The sequence below is a fragment of the Salmo salar genome, chromosome 06, assembly GCF_965601325.2.
Source record: "Salmo salar chromosome 06, fSalSal1, whole genome shotgun sequence".
Lineage (NCBI taxonomy): Eukaryota > Metazoa > Chordata > Actinopteri > Salmoniformes > Salmonidae > Salmo > Salmo salar.
Window position 1 is genome coordinate 19,981,130 of NC_138296.1, and position 18,871 is coordinate 20,000,000.

Genomic DNA, 18,871 nt, shown 5'->3' on the forward strand with positions numbered 1-18,871 from the left:
ATGACTCCTTGCTGTTCCCAGTCCACCTGGCCGTGCTGCTGCTCCAGTTTCAACTGTTCTGCCTGCGGCTATGGAACCCTGACCTGTTCACCAGACGTGCTTGTTGCACCCTCGACAACTACTATGATTATTATTATTTGACCATGCTGGTCATTTATGAACATTTTAACATCTTGACCATGTTCTGTTATAATATCCACCCGGCACAGCCAGAAGAGGACTGGCCACCCCTCAGCCTGGTTCCTCTCTAGGTTTCTTCCTAGGTTTTTGGCCTTTCTAGGGAGTTTTTCCTAGGGAGTTTTTCCTAGCCACCGTGCTTCTTTCACATGCATTGCTTGCTGTTTGGGGTTTTAGGCTGGGTTTCTGTACAGCACTTTGAGATATCAGCTGATGTACGAAGGGCTATATATATTTGATTGTACTCACCTCCTCAGACCGATGTCCCAACAGCGAGTAGAACAAGAGTTAAGGCTGGGCAGGGCCTGGAAACTAACCAATGTACTCTCTCCAACGCAGCACCAACTATCCACCGCAGTGGCAAGTTTACCAAACAAAAAGGCAACCAATACTGGGCACCAAACTCAAACTGTAAAAAAGATGCAAACAAAGCACCTACAGAGTTTAACATTAACGCCACGGTTTCCCCCAAACACAACACATACTAGTAAGCCAAACGACACGAGCATTAGTCCTTCACAATGTAACAAAGTGCTACACGCCAAAATGTCTAGCAACCAACCTTATTATCCCGGATGAGCCCCCACTTGTTACGAACCGGCTCGAAGCCCGTAGCAAAAAGGGAAACAATGTGGAGATAAGGAATAACAAAATATATTTATTAACTAAGATAACCTATATACAAATAAACAATAGTGTGTCTACATGGAGAGAGTCTCCTCAATGACTGTGGAAGAGGTCTATTTATCCAGGGACACACCCGGGCCCAGGTGTTTCCCATGTAGCTGACGACCCTCCCGGCTCCGCCCACCAGCATCCTAATAAGGAAACAAGAGCAAAGAGAGAGAATATGGCAGACAGAGTGGGAGGGTTGTCACAATCACAAGACCCTGTGTGGTTCGGTGTACGTGATGGGATGACCAGGGAGTAATCAGAGTAATTCCCTGATATTCCTCCATCTGTCACATACACCTGCTCCACCTGGTTAGTGAGGGTCACCTCAACCTCAGCCGGGTTTAGAGATTCTGAATCTAGGGCAGTACAGCCTCCTCTCCCACTGAGAGCTGAATATTCTTTGTCCAATTTCTCACCCGTACGGACTCACTGTAAACACAACGTTGTCCGTCCCGTACCAGGCAACTGTAGATGCCCAAGTCCTTCGTGAAAGGATTATAGCCATTGTCCATCTGAAGCCATTTGACTGTTACGTTGTCACGACCCCGTTCGGTCTTTCCTGAACGACTAGACTGTAGCTGTGATTAACCGTCCTTTACAGTACGGAGGACTGAGAGGTCAGCTTTTGACTGGTATTAAACCCTGCCAGCTGCCCAGCACTCTTCAAAGCACTGCCCTGACTCTGACTGAGTAACATTGTAGATCCGTAGTCAACTCAAATTCAACTCTACTTTTAGTCAATTCCTTAAATCTGCCTCTAGTGTGGACTTCTCTGTCCCACAGCAGCAGGCTCTCTTCAGCTTCCGATCTGAAGATCAACCCGTATTCAGCTCCTCTTGGATAAAAAGAGTACGCTTCACCTCCTTCTTTAATTACTTCTGATTCCTTGTCTGCATGGTTGGTTCTGATGAGAACAGCCAGTAGAATGCTCAGCATTGTGACCCAATCAATTCTGTTAGAGGGTATCTGTTCATTGGTTCCACACACTTTGTCTCTGCTTCAGTGGTACTGTAGTTGTGATACATTCAAGCCACTGCCTTTATATCGGTTCACTCTTACTTATCTTACACCTCGATGGTGTTATGCTGGTGACCTGGTGGTGACCTGGTGGTGACCTGGTGATGACCTGGTGATGACCTGGTGGTGACCAGGTGATGTCCTGGTGATGACCTAGTGGTGACCTGGTGATGTCCTGGTGATGACCTGGTGGTGACCTGGTGGTGACCAGGTGGTGACCAGGTGATGACCAGGTGATGTCCTGGTGATGACCTGGTGGTGACCAGGTGATGTCCTGGTGATGACCTGGTGATGATCTGGTGATATCCTGGTGGTGACCTGGTGATGACCTGGTGATGACCTGGTGGTGACCTGGTGATGACCTGGTGGTGACCAGATGATGTCCTGGTGATGACCTGGTGGTGACCAGGTGATGTCCTGGTGGTGACCAGGTGATGTCCTGGTGATGACCTGGTGATATCCTGGTGGTGACCTGGTGATGACCTGGTGATGACCTGGTGGTGACCTGGTGATGACCTGGTGGTGACCAGATGATGTCCTGGTGATGACCTGGTGATGTCCTGGTGGTGACCTGGTGATGACCTGGTGATGACCTGGTGGTGACCAGGTGGTGACCAGGTGATGTCCTGGTGATGACCTAGTCGTGACCAGGTGATGTCTTGGTGATGACCTAGTGGTGACCAGGTGACGTCCTGGTGATGACCTGGTGATGACCTGGTGGTGACCAGTTACATATCTTCTCATCTCTTTTCTTCTGAACCTCTTTTGGTTAACCATGTCATTGTATATTGCTTCTTTAATTTCTTTGCTCTTAAAGAGCTTTGAGAAGAACAGAAAACCACTATAGAAATGTAATAAATGATTACTTTTATTATTATTATTATTATTATTAAACAGCTGCAGGCCTGATGTATAAGAGCAGAGAGACCAAACATCACTTTCTTATCTATCCTACTTTCTTTCCTGCTTCAGCTTCCATTCAGTTTCAGTTCTAGCCTGTAATCATGTAAACATCTTCCACTACCATTAAAAATACAACCTTTTAGATAGCTGAGGTCAACACACAAACTTTGATTCAGAAACTGTTTCGAAGTTTCTGTCCTATACGCACAGGTGCGTCAATCGACTCTAAGGGATTAAAGAGATAGTTCATCCAAATTACGTATTGACATATTGGTTTCCTTACCATGTAAGTGGTTTATGGACAAGGCAAGGCAGCAAGGTAAGGAAACGAATAAGTCCTTTTGTAATGAACGATCCCTGTAATGTGACAAACTCTCTTGCAAGGTGACTCCAGCTGCAAGTTTACTTGCAAAAGTGTTACCTACGTATTTGCCTTGTTTAGACTGTAGTCTATCAACTCTATTATACACTGCGTGCACAATTATTAGGCAAGTGAGTATTCTGATCTTATCATTGTTTCTATTCACATTTTCGAACTCCAAACCATATAAACTTGAATGCTTATTGGATTTAATCATTTTCAGGTGATATGTATTTGTGTAATGAGGGAGGGTGTGGCGAAAGTGAATAACACCTTATATCAAGGTGTGCATAATTATTAGGCAGCCTCATTACCTCAGGTAAAATGGGCCAAAAAAGAAATGTAACTGACACTGAAAAGACAAAATGTAAAATGCCTTCCAGACGGATGCGACACTCTTTAAATAGCTAAACTATTGAGGCGTGACCACCGGACAATCAAACGTTTTGTTGCGAATAGTCAACTAGGGCGCAAAAAAATGCATGGGGAAGAAAAGGCGCAAATTAACTGCAAAAGACTTGAGAAGAATTAAACATCAAACTACCAGGAACCCATTATCCTCCAGTGCCACCGTATTCCAGAACTGCAACCTACCTGGAGTGTTCAGAAGTACAAGGTGTCAAGTGCTCAGAGACATGGCCAACGTCAAGAAGACTGAAACAAGACCACCACTGAAAAAGATTCACAAGTTGAAGCATCAAGATTGGGCAAAGAAATACCTGAAGACAGATTTTTCAAAGGTTTTATGGACAGATGAAATGAAAGTGACTCTTGATGGAGCAAATGGATGGGCCCGTGGCTGGATCAGTAATGGACACAGGGCACCACTTTGAGTCAGGTGCCAGCAAGGTGAAGGAGGGGTACTGGTATGGGCTGCTATCATTGAGGATGAGGTAGATGGACCTTTTCGGGTTGAAGATGGACTGAAACTCAACTCCCAAACCTACTGCCAGTTTCTGGAAGATTCTTTCGTCAAACAGTGGTACAGGAAGAAGTCCTCAGCATTCTAGAAGGCCATGATCTTTATGCAGGACAATGCTCCATCACATGCATCCAAGTACTCCACTGCTTGGCTAGCCAGCAAGGGCCTCAAAGATGCCTGAATAATGACCTGGCTTTAAGTGAGGAAGGGGTTCCTCACCTGACTTAAATCCTATTGAGAACTTGTGGGCCCTTCTCAAACGTGAGATTTACAGTGATGGAAGACAATACACCTTTTTGAACAGCATTTGGAAGGCTGTGGTTGCTGCTTCAGCGAAAATTGATCGTGACCAGATCAAGAAACTGACAGACTCCATGGATAGAAGGCTCATGGCAGTTATTGAAAATAAGGGTGGCTATATTGGTCACTGAATATTTTTGAAAGCCCAAAAATGTTATATAATTGTCATTTTGTGTTACTTATCTGTTACACTTACTCTAAAAATTGAGAATAAACAAGTGAGTTGAGAGAAATAATTTTTGTAATTTAGTTGCCTAATAATTGTGCACACTTATATATTTCCCTGAGAAAGACAAAACTCACTGTTCCTTTGTTAAACATTCAGGTTTGAGGTTCAATAACATTTTGGATTGACTGAGAGCATTGTGTTTGTTCAACAATAAAATGAATCCCGAGGAATACAATTTGCCTAATAATTGTGCAGGCAGTGTATTTCCCTCCTGTAAGAACCCTGAGCACACCACCAGTCAGGGATTGCTGCCTGGTGTCTGGTGTCTGGTGCCCTGTGCCTGGTGTGTAGAGCCATGTGTTGGTCCATTGGGACACGCTGAGAAGTGGTGTATGTTTAGAGTGGCATTAAGAGTGTTTATTTGGCCAGAGGTGTCAGTGAGATTAGCTGGTGTGTTACATGTGCTGTAAAAGTGCTTGGTTTGGACACGAGAGTAATGAGTCAGGTTTTTGTTAATCTCAGTGCTGTGGATGGGGTGGGGGACAGGGGTTGGGGCTGGGGCTGGGGCTGGGGCTGGGGCTGGGGCTAAGGAGAGCTGGGGCTGGGGCTGGGGTTGGGAAGCTGGGGCTGGAGGCTGGGAATGGGGCTGCAGTTGGGGCTGCATGGGCCTGGTAACTAGAGGTGCAGAGTGGACTGCTGTGTTCCAGCCATACGCCTACATGACAGGAGCTGGGAACCTGGCCAGAGATGGAAGGAGGGAGTAGAAAAGGAAGAGAGAAAAAAGAGGAATGCTGGGATAGAGAGGTGTTGCGATGATGTTTTCTTAGCGAGTGGAAAGTCATCCTCTCTTCTGCTTTTTCTTTTCTTTCTTATGACTCTCTATTTATATTTATTGTTTCCAGAGGAGGGACGGAGAGGGGGAGGGGAGGAGGGGGAGGAAAAGGGAGAGCAGAGAACAGAACATGTCCTGAAGATGCTGTGGGGATTATCAGGGGGCTCAGGCAGTGTGTTGTGGAGTCAACACACTGTTTGTTTTATTGGCCCTGGGGGGCCTAACCCTAACCCTGGGGGGCCAAGGAAGGGAACATTTGTGTTGGCTGAAGGGAACCTCTCAGCACAGCACAGGGCCCCACCACCACATGGCCTCCCTCCCACCTCCCTCCTCCTGTTTATTCCTGCTCTCTAGCGTTCTTTCTCTATATATCTTTCTGTCTATCAGTCTCGCTCTTGCTTTCTTTCCCTTTCTCTACTCTCTCTCTCTTTCTCTCTCTCCCACCCCATCCTCTCTCTCTATCTGTGCTTCTCCCCCCTCTTTCTATTTCTGTCCCCCCCTCTCTCTTTCTCTCTCTTCTCTCTCTCTCTCTCTCTCTCTCTCTCTCTCTCTTTCTGTCTCTCACCATATCGTCCTCCTTATCATGTCCTCAGATCTTCCTCCTTATCATGTCCTCAGATCTCTTTAGTTTGTTGAAAACGACGCGTGAGATTGCTTGAGAAGACCCACAGGCTGATGTTTCCCTGTGGCAGTCATGTCTCTGTCTGTGTAACTGAATCATATTGGATTGTTCATCTATGAGGTAACTCCATAGGCCCCGGCAAGGCAGTCATGGTGAAAACTCAGGTGTAGTGTGTTACCATTGTGTTTATGAGCCCACTTTGCTTGTGTAATCCTGTTTTATGCATTACTACAGACTTCAACTGATGCTAGGTCATTAATTGTGGGTGCCCCTGCCCTGTAAAAACCAACCAGCTTAGTTTCCTGTCTGACATAGGAAAAGCCTCCAAAAGTCTCCAAGCTCCACAACGTGTTTTTTTTACTACACCCAGTGAGTGATATTACATGGAATTGTGGTTCTCTGTTACCAGCACTGTTGTAAAGTCCATACACACACACACACACTCACGCACAGACACGCACATGCACACACGCCTCCATATATTATGAATGACCATTAAAGGCATTATGAAACACAGGCTATTCCCCTGTGACTCTCTACCTTGTGGGCTTCTAAAGGTCTTTGTGAAGGAGGCTAATGAGACAGGGCCAATGGGGGAGTGTTAGTGTGGGTTCTGCTGCTCTGCTGCTCAGCTCTACAGCTCTAATATCCACTTCCTTAATCAGGCTGACCAGCAAAGTGTAATCATTAGCGCTGTGTGTGTGTGTGTGTGCGTGTGCGTGTGTGTTTGTGTATGTGCGTGTCCGTGCGGGTTTGTGTGTGTACGGAACAGAGGTTTAACAGTCATTAACTATACTGAGCTGGGCACTGCTCTCCTTAAACAGAGGGAGGAGGGGAGAGAGAGAGGAAAGGAGGGTTGCTGTCACACTCTCACACACACCTGGGTCTGTTTGCAATCAGGCAGCTGAGCTGTGCAGGCCAATTAGGAGCCAGCAGAGCAGTGCACCAGCTTCTACCGAGAAAGGTGAGAGGAATTTACCTACCACCATACATGGGCAGTAGTGTTGACATGTTGGTTATTTTTCATTTTTTTAAACAACTAATTGACCCATGTTGGTTCAATTATTTGAATTCAATTTTTTTTTATTCTGTGAGCTCAATGTGCACATTGCACAGTTTCTCTAGAGATAAATCAGATCCAGCCTCAGACCTTATAGTCTCTCTGCACCATGTAAACCTGCCCCCTGACAACAACACTCAGACCTTATAGTCCCTCTGCACCATGTAAACCTGCCCCCTGACAACAACACTCAGACCTTATAGTCCCTCTGCACCATGTAAACCTGCCCCCTGACAACAACACTCTCAGACCTTATAGTCCCTCTGCACCATGTAAACCTGCCCCCTGACAACAACACTCTCAGACCTTATAGTCCCTCTGCACCATGTAAACCTGCCCCCTGACAACAACACTCAGACCTTATAGTCCCTCTGCACCATGTAAACCTGCCCCCTGACAACAACACTCTCAGACCTTATAGTCCCTCTGCACCATGTAAACCTGCCCACTGACAACAACACTCTCAGACCTTATAGTCTCTCTGCACCATGTAAACCTGCCCCCTGACAACAACACTCTCAGACCTTATAGTCCCTCTGCACCATGTAAACCTGCCCCCTGACAACAACACTCTCAGACCTTATAGTCTCTCTGCACCATGTAAACCTGCCCCCTGACAACAACACTCTCAGACCTTATAGTCTCTCTGCACCATGTAAACCTGCCCCCTGACAACAACACTCTCAGACCTTATAGTCCCTCTGCACCATGTAAACCTGCCCACTGACAACAACACTCTCAGACCTTATAGTCCCTCTGCACCATGTAAACCTGCCCACTGACAACAACACTCAGACCTTATAGTCCCTCTGCACCATGTAAACCTGCCCACTAACAACAACACTCAGACCTTATAGTCTCTCTGCACCATGTAAACCTGCCCACTGACAACAACACTCAGACCTTATAGTCTCTCTGCACCATGTAAACCTGCAACAACACTCAGACCTTATAGTCCCTCTGCACCATGTAAACCTGCCCACTGACAACAACACTCAGACCTTATAGTCCCTCTGCACCATGTAAACCTGCCCACTAACAACAACACTCAGACCTTATAGTCTCTCTGCACCATGTAAACCTGCCCACTGACAACAACACTCAGACCTTATAGTCTCTCTGCACCATGTAAACCTGCAACAACACTCAGACCTTATAGTCCCTCTGCACCAGGTAAACCTGCCCACTGACAACAACACTCAGACCTTATAGTCCCTCTGCACCACATAAACCTGCCCCCTGACAACAGCCCTCTCAGATCTTATAGTCTCTCTGCACCATGTAAACCTGAACCACTGACAACAACGCTCTCAGATCTTATAGTTTCTCTGCACTATGTCAACCTGCCCCCTGACAACAACAACACTCTCAGACCTTCTGGTCCCTCTGCACCATGTCATCCTTCCCCCTGACAACAACAACACTCTTCTTGGTGCCAAAGCATTGATACTGAGACTCTCTGTGACTTGACTCCCATCTGTAACTGGGCCAACAATGGACACACACATTGACACACATACACACACAAGCACACACACTGACACACACGCACAAACACACACACACTGACACACACACTGACACACACACTGACACACACACAGTGCTAGATGTACATGCTCGTGTCCCATTCTCATCAGCTACTGTTTAATGTCCATGTGAAGTCCCAGTCATGCATACAGGTGGTGACATCATATCCACTTCTGATAGGGTTATAATGGAGGAAATGACTGCAATACACAGGCGACCTGTCCCACTCCATAGCACATGTGAATATACACACACACACACACACACACACACACACACACACACACACACACACACACACACACACACACACACACACACACACACACACACACACACACACACACAGCTGCTTAAGCCTGGGCCAAGCAGGCATCTGTCGCTGACACATCTGTCAGTGCCTCCACATCTGTCAGCTCCTGCCAAGGCTTCTGCTCTGGTCCCCTCACCCCACACACTTCCTCTTCAGCTGGGCTTATAGCATCACACCTCGCTCCCCTGACTGCCCAGTCCTCCAGCTGAACACTGTTATACAGTATAAACCTAAAGTCATGGAGTTCCATTTCCTTTAGTGTATCCAGTCAATATCTACTGCTATATGTAGTATACTGAGGCAATGCAATATGATATGATACATCTTGTTTTTCTGCCAGAGTGAGACATGGCTGGCTTACTCTAATGGCCGTATCGCCGAAAGACGTTTCATGGGGACAAATGTTACAGATGTGTTTTTGGCCACGTACAGTAGGCCACAGGAAGCAGCCAAGTGCAGTCCCGTGGATTACAGGACATTTGTTGGAAATAGGAATGTGTTCTGTTCTGTAGCTCAAGTTCCTATTGAACATGTTAAAAGTTCTGTCCGTCTTTCTTTTCTATAGGAACACTGCACATTTTCAGCTTCGTCTAGGCCTAAGAGCTTCCATAAGCTAGGCCTGGGACAGTCTTAGTCTTCAATTAAAGGGACATTACACCAAAAACCAATCTGCAGTTCGATTAACAACAAAGTGGACACCTTGCCACTGTTTTGGTCAACAGCTCAGGGGATGGGGCTGGAGAGATGTAACCACTCTCAAATTCATAACCAGAGCTGCGGATGCAAGGACTGACCATCTATGAGATCCAAATGATTGATTTAACCATATTTTGAGGCTATACAGTGTTTTTTTACAATTACATTGTTTACAAACAATGGAGCAAAACCAGCTTATATTTGGGGTTCTGATGGGGTACGACAGTTGCACTAACTCATGAAGCTTTTACAAGTTACATTCTCCAAGAATAAATGGGTATCTAACATTAATTGAATAATCCCAAAAATCTATGTACCAATCACAGACTGTCCCTTTAAAGGTAGCCTAAGTCATTCTACAACATCAGTTGTGTAGGTCCAGCTCTATGCCTCAACCTCAAACGAATGGAGGCGATAAGCACCGCAAATCTGGACAAGGATTTATCTCAGCAGATGACCACTTTGAAGGTCTGAATCTATAACGTTATTATACTTCTGAGATCTGAAAACAGCTGCCAAACTTATATTTTAGAGTGATATGCCCCTTTAAAGATCACCCTGGGCTGAGAAAGTGCACTGTGAAAAACAAGAGGCAACAGTACACCTCAATACACTCTGAGTTTCAGTCATCAGTGTCTGTCTGTTTACATATGGAATGAAGGAAATTCAATATTGTGACGTAGGACTGTGGATATTTGTTAAGTCTGAATGAGTTGTCCTTTTGTGGGATGTTTCTGATGGGTCCTGTGGTGTTGTTGTGTTGGTGTCTTCTCTAGTCATTAGTCATGGTCAGGGGGAGGAGGACGGGGAGACGCGGGAGGAGAAGGGGGAGAGTGAGGATGAAACAGAATGAGACCTATTGTTGTGCCTCTGGGGAGTGGGCTGCTGTCTCCCTGGGGGCACATGAACTTCCTGGCTACACTGAAGCCCCACTGTAACTTCACAGCGTGTTTGCGTGCGTGTGTGTGTGTGCGCATGGGCGTACGTGCATGCGTGCGTATGTGCGTTCATGTCTGAGTGTGTACATACACTTAAATATGGTCATGGCAACTACTCTTGTTTATGTTGTTGTGGTTGTAAATGTGATAAGACTGACACCACGGCAGCATGATGAGTAGATATAGACCCATTTGTTCTCCTATTGTCTTCCACTTAAACCATATCATTACATTGCTGTTATCTGTAGGTAACTCCAGATGCTTGTTCCACAGCCTAATGTACGTAGGCCTACATGTGCCAAAAAGGGTTAGTCTTAATCTATATTTATGTACTTGCAGTCACATTAATACAGATTATCATAATGATATCTGTCTGTGACATGACAGTGTATTCCAGCCAGCACTTCTTTTTTAATGTATTTGTATTTTACAGTTTGACAACCGTTATTCCCGATTCCATCCTCAAATTGGCACCAGATTGCGCGGGGCCGCCCCAGTGAGAGTGAGAGAGCGAGCACACCTTGTTTCTGGTGACCCGAGTCGAGGGAAAATCAGCCGTTAATAAGTATGTAAGGAAAAAGACAGCTGCTTCCAAGATGGCCGCCATCCCATCCCATTGTCACGACTTCCGCCGAAGTTGGTGCCTCTCCTTGTTCGGGCGGCGTTCGGCGGTCATCGTCACCGGCTTTCTAGCTGCCACCGATCCATGTTTCTTTGTCCATTTGTTATGTCTTGATTGTTCACACCTGGTTCCCATTTCGTTATGATTACTTCCCTATTTAAACCCTCTGATATTCAGTATGTTTTGTGCGTTATTGTTTTTCTGTTGGTCGTGTTCCTTGTATGTATAGTTATTGTTTTATCCCTGCGTGGATTTTGTATTATGAACTTTTCATAGAGTAAAATAACGTATGTTTTACTCAGTTTGGTGTCCTGCGACTGACTCTATTTCTCAACTCATATACACGGACATTGACACCCATCCCATCCACCGTTCAGTTGAGCTGGCAGACGGACAGCAGAATGAGAAGGCAACAGACCTGGGTTCGACTGGTATTTTAAATATGTTAAATACTTTAGCTGTGCTTGATATTTCCAGGCACAATGGGAAAGTCCCAAAAGTGCAAAACTTCCCCACCTGGCACTCCAGACAGGCTGAAACAAATGCTCAAACTATTTCAACAGTTTCAAATATTATCTGAACCCAGGTCTGAAGGGAAGGAGGTGATGGAGATTGGAATCCCGACAAAATAAGAGCAGTTCTCTCATTCTCTCCCAGGCAGGCCTCCTGTTTTATAGAAGGAGTGTGTGAACGTGACGAGGGGAGTGTGAAGAAGATTAGACACCAGATTCTGCCTTTTGTCCGTTTATCATTCTTCCATGTCTCCCTTTTTTTATATATTGTGATGCCCTACATCCCAAAGCCAGTTCATCACTCTTCTCCTTGTCACCGTGTGTGATGTCTGGAAGTTATTGGTCTCTCTCTCTCTCTCTCTCTCTCTCTCTCTCTCTCTCTCTCTCTCTCTCTCTCTCTCTCTCTCTCACTACAGTGGGGGGAAAAAGTATTTGATCCCCTGCTGATTTTGTACGTTTGCCCACTGACAACGAAATGATCAGTCTATAATTTTAATGGTAGGTTTATTTGAACAGTGAGAGACAGAATAACAACAAAAAAATCCAGAAAAACGCATGTCAAAAATGTTATAAATTGATTTGCATTTTAATGAGGGAAATAAGTATTTGACACCCTCTCAATCAGAAAGATTTCTGGCTCCCAGGTGTCTTTTGTACAGGTAACGAGCTGAGATTAGGAGCACACTCTTAAAGCTAGTGCTCCTAACCGCAGCTTATCTGTAAAAAAGACACCTGTCCACAGAAGCAATCAATCAATCAGATTCCAAACTCTCCACCATGGCCAAGACCAAAGGGCTCTCCAAGGATGTCAGGGACAAGATTGTAGACATACACAAGGCTGGAATGGGCTACAAGACCATCGCCAAGCAGCTTGGTGAGAAGATGACAACATTTGGTGCGATTATTCGCAAATGGAAGAAACACAAAAGAACTGTCAATCTCCCTCGGCCTGGGGCTCCATGCAAGATCTCACCTCGTGGGGTTGCAATGATCATGAGAACGGTGAGGAATCAGCCCAGAACTACACGGGAGGATCTTGTCAATGATCTCAAGGCAGCTGGGACCATTGTCACCAAGAAAACAATTGGTAACACACTACGCCATGAAGGACTGAAATCCTGCAGCGCCCGCAAGGTCCCCCTGCTCAAGAATACATATACATGCCCATCTGAAGTTTGCCAATGAACATCTGAATGATTCAGAGGACAACTGGTGAGGTGGAAACATTATGTTTTCGGGGTGTTTTTCTGCTAAGGGGACAGAACAACTTCACCGCATCATTTGACGGGGCCATGTACTGTCAAATCTTGGGTGAGAACCTCCTTCCCTCAGCCAGGGCATTGAAAATGGGTCATGGATGGGTATTCCAGCATGACAATGACCCAAAACACACCGCCAAGGCAACAAAGGAGTGGCTCAAGAAGAAGCACATTAAGGTCATGGAGCACAAGGAGTGGCCTAGCCAGTCTCCAGACCTTAATCCCATAGAAAATCTGTGGAGGGAGCTGAAGGTTCGAGTTGCCAAACGTCAGCCTTGAAATCTTAATGACTTGGAGAAGATCTACAAAGAGGAGTGGGACAAAATCCCTCCTGAGATGTGTGCAAACCTGGTGGCCCACTACAAGAAACATCTGACCTCTGTGATTGCCATCAAGGGTTTTGCCACCAAGTACTAAGTCATGTTTTGCAGAGGGGTCAAATACTTATTTCCCTCATTAAAATGCAAATCAATTTATAACATTTTTGACATGCGTTTTTCTGGATTTTTTTGTTGTTATTCTGTCTCTCACTGTTCAAATAAACCTACCATTAAAATTATAGACTGATCATTTCGTTGTCAGTGGGCAAACGTACAAAATCAGCAGGGGATCAAATACTTTTTTCCCCCACTGTAGGTCCCTTCCCATTTCGTTCCGTTTGCTTCCGTTTTAAGAAATGTTTACATGTCAGTGGACAGCCAGTGAAAATTGCACTCTTGCAACAGCTGCATAGAGCGGATCCTAGCCTATGGAGTAAAAGTTTGAGTTCCTCCCTTCTTAAGATGGGTCCCCGTGGTATTGTGCGCCATACTTTCAAAAATAAGTTTAATTTAAGAAGACCATGCACGAGTGGAGCTTTTATTCCTCAATCTAATGCGTGCTGATAATAAAAAAATGCCCATAATCCTAACATGCTCAAACTCACACACAGCTGCAAATTATCGAGATATCAAAGTGTCACCAACAAAAATGTAAACAATAGGCCTATAGCAAATGCAGCATATGGAATTCATTTCTCACAAGCAAATAGCAGTTTTCAGTAGTGCTCAAAGCATGCCATTCTGAAAGAAGCATTTCTTTTTCAACGCGAAGCAATGAGCCCAATCAGTTCTCCACAACAACATAATCAGAAACAACAAAGTAGGTAAATAGGTCCTTCGTTTTTGGGTTGTGCTCATGTAAAACAATTTGGCTAATCTCTATTTCCAAGTCCTATTTTTGAAGATCAAGGGGTATTCAATTTATTGGAATGACTGGAAATCTGACAGACTTTGGTTTTTAATGTAAAGATATAGCCTAATATATTATTACCTGTATTGAAGTAGAAAGTATTGTTCATTTTCACGTCTACTAATGCCTCTTATGGGGAAAATAATCTACAAGTTACTGAAAGTTATCAGATTACGTTATTGAGTTTGTGTAATCCAAAGGTTATGTTACTGATTACAATTTTGGACAGGTAACTAGTAAGTGTAGCGGATTACATTTACAAAGTGAACTACTCAACCCTGCACACACACAAACACACGCACACACGCACACTTAGTTTACATATTTATACACTCACTAATTCCCTCTCTCTCTCTCACGCACGCACGCACGCACGCACTCACGCACACACGCACGCATGCACACACACACACACACACACACACACACACACACACACACACACACACACACCACACACACACACACACACACACACACACACACACACACACACACACACACACACGCCTGTTTCATGTTTTAAACTTTATTAAATGGACTGGTCCCTTCAGAATGAAATCCCTGTGGTGAGGTTGTATCAGAACATTTCTGCACCGACAGAGTCTGCTGCCTCAGCTCGCCAGCAGAGCAATTGAACCAGACAGAAGCCAAACCGTTTAGTTAGTCACACACACACTATCACACAGCCTTCCAGGTAGCTTCAGCACAGCTATCAGAGCCTAGCTCCACCATGTGTTGACTGCAATAATGGTAATAGTAAGTATTTCTCAGCCCATACAACTCCATAAAGACTCCCAGAGTGTTTCAGCCCATACAAAGACTGCTTTGTCTGTGTGTGTGTGTGTGTGTGTGTGTGTGTGTGTGTGTGTGTGTGTGTGTGTGTGTGTGTGTGTGTGTGTGTGTGTGTGTGTGTGTGTGTGTGTGTGTGTGTGGCGTGCGTGCGTGCGTGCGTGCGTGTGTGTGTGTGCGTGTGTGACTAACTAAATGGTTTGGTGTGTGTCTACCTGCTCGTGTTGTGGAAACTGCATGGCAGCTGATTTAATAAAATTGGATCCCCAATATGAGACTCCCAGTGTTACCAGGGTAGAATGGAAACACATTGCAGGGTTCTTTTTTCTTATTTTCCCTCCTTCACTGGTCTGACTTTCCAGAGGTAGAAGGAGAGGGGCAGACCCCATAGGAAACTGATACTTCCTCTTATAGTAGTGAAGGAGTCTGGGTATGGTAGAGCACACACACACACACACACACACACACACACACACACACACACACACACACACACACACACACACACACACACACACACACACACACACACACACACACACACACACACACATATCACACACACACAGATATCAAACATCACACACACACACACACACACACACACACACACACACACACACACACACACACACACACACACACACACACACACACACACACACACACACACACATACACATCACACACACATATCTCACACACACAAACAGATATCACACACACACACACACACACACACACACACACACACACACACACACACACACACACACACACACACCCACACACACACGATATCACACACACACAAACACACACACACACACACACACACACACACACACACACACACACACACACACACACACACACACACACACATCACACACACACAAACAGATATCCCCCACACACACACACACACACACACACACACACACACACACACACACACACACACACACACACACACACACACACACATATCCCACACACACACAGATATCACACACACACAGATATCAAACACACACACACACACACACACACACACACACACACACACACACACACACACACACACACATCACACACACACAAACAGATATCACACACACACACACACACACACACACATATCACACACACCTATCACAGACACACACATACACACACGAGCACCTGCACACACAAATACACACACACACACATATCAGAGACACACATGTCACAGACACACATTGCACACACACATATCACAGACACACACACACACACACACACACACACACACACATATCACACACACACAAGTCACAGACACACACACACACACACATGTCACAGAAACACACACACACACACATATCACACACACACACATATCACACACACGCATATCACAGACACACAAACACACATATCACACACACACACATATCACAGACACAAATATCACAGCACACACAAATATCACAGACACAAACACATATCACACACACACTCTTTTTCTTGAAGCTTAAGACCTTGCTTACCAAATGAAATATCACACACACACACACAGATATCACACACAAACATATCACACACACACATCTCACAGACACACACACCTATCACACACACACACACACACATATCACACAGAAACACACACACCTATCACACAAACACACACACACCACACACACATATCACACACACACACATCACACACACACATATCACACACACACACATATCACAGACACACATATCACACACACATATCACACACACATATTACACACACACACACACACACACACACATACACATCACACACACACGCACACACATATACACACACATATCACACACACACACATATCACACACACACACACACACACACACATATCACACAGAAACACACACACCTATCACACACACACACACACAAACATATCACACACACACACATCACACACACACACATCACACACACACATATCACACACACACACATATCACAGACACACATATCACACACACATATCACACACACATATTACACACACACACACACACACACATACACATCACACACACACACACACATATACACACACATATCAGACACACACACATATCCACACACACACACACACACACACACACATATCGCACACACACAAACATATCATATACACATTTCACACACACACACAGACATATCACACACACATATCACTGACACACATACATATCACACAGACACACATATCACACACACACACATATAACACACATATCACACACACATATCACACACACACACATATCACACACACAAATATCACAAACACACACATATCACAGACACACATATCACACACACACATATCACACACACACACACTTATCACACACACATATCACCCACACACATATCACAGACACACATATCACACACACACATATCACACAGACACACATATCACACACACACATATCACACACACATATCACACAAACACACACATATCACACACACACATATCACACGCACACACACACATATCACACACACACATATCACACACACACATATCACACACACACACATATCACACAAACACACACATATCACAGACACACATTTCACACACACATATCACACACACACACATATCACACACACACATATCACACACACACACATATCACACACACACATTACACACACACACACACATATCACACACACACACACACACACACATATCACACACACACACACACATATCACACAAACACACACATATCACAGACACACATATCACACACACATATCACACACACACACATATCACACACACACATTACACACACACACACACACATATCACACACACACACACACATACACACACACACACACACATATACACACACATATCACACACACATATCACACACACACATATCACACACACGCACACATATCACACACACACACATATACACACACATATCACACACACACATATCACACACACACATATCACAGACACACATAGCACACACACACACACACACACACACACACACACACACACACACACACACACACACACATATACACACACACAAACACACATATACACACACATATCACACACACACACATATCACACACACACACACATATCGCACACAAACAAACATATCATATACACATATCACACACACACACACACAGACAAATCACACACACATATCACTGACACACATACATATCACACAGACACACATATCACACACACACACATATCACACACACATATCACACAAACACACACATATCACACAAACACACACATATCACACACACATATCACACGCACACACACACATATCACACACACACATATCACACACACACACACACATATCACACACACACACATATCACAGACACACACATATCACACACACATATCACACACACACACATATCACACACACAAATATCACAAACACACACATATCACAGACACACATATCACACACACACATATCACACACACACACACACACACACACTTATCACACACACATATCACCCAGACACACATATCACACACACACATATCACACAGACACACATATCACACACACACACACACACACACACATATCACACACACACGTATCACACAAACACACACATATCACACACACACACACACATACACACACATATCACACACACATATCACACACACACATATCACAGACACACATATCACACACACACATATCACACACACACATACACACACACACACACACACACACACACACACACACACACACACACACACACACACACACACACACACACACACACTACACACACACACACACACACACATATACACACACAAATATCAC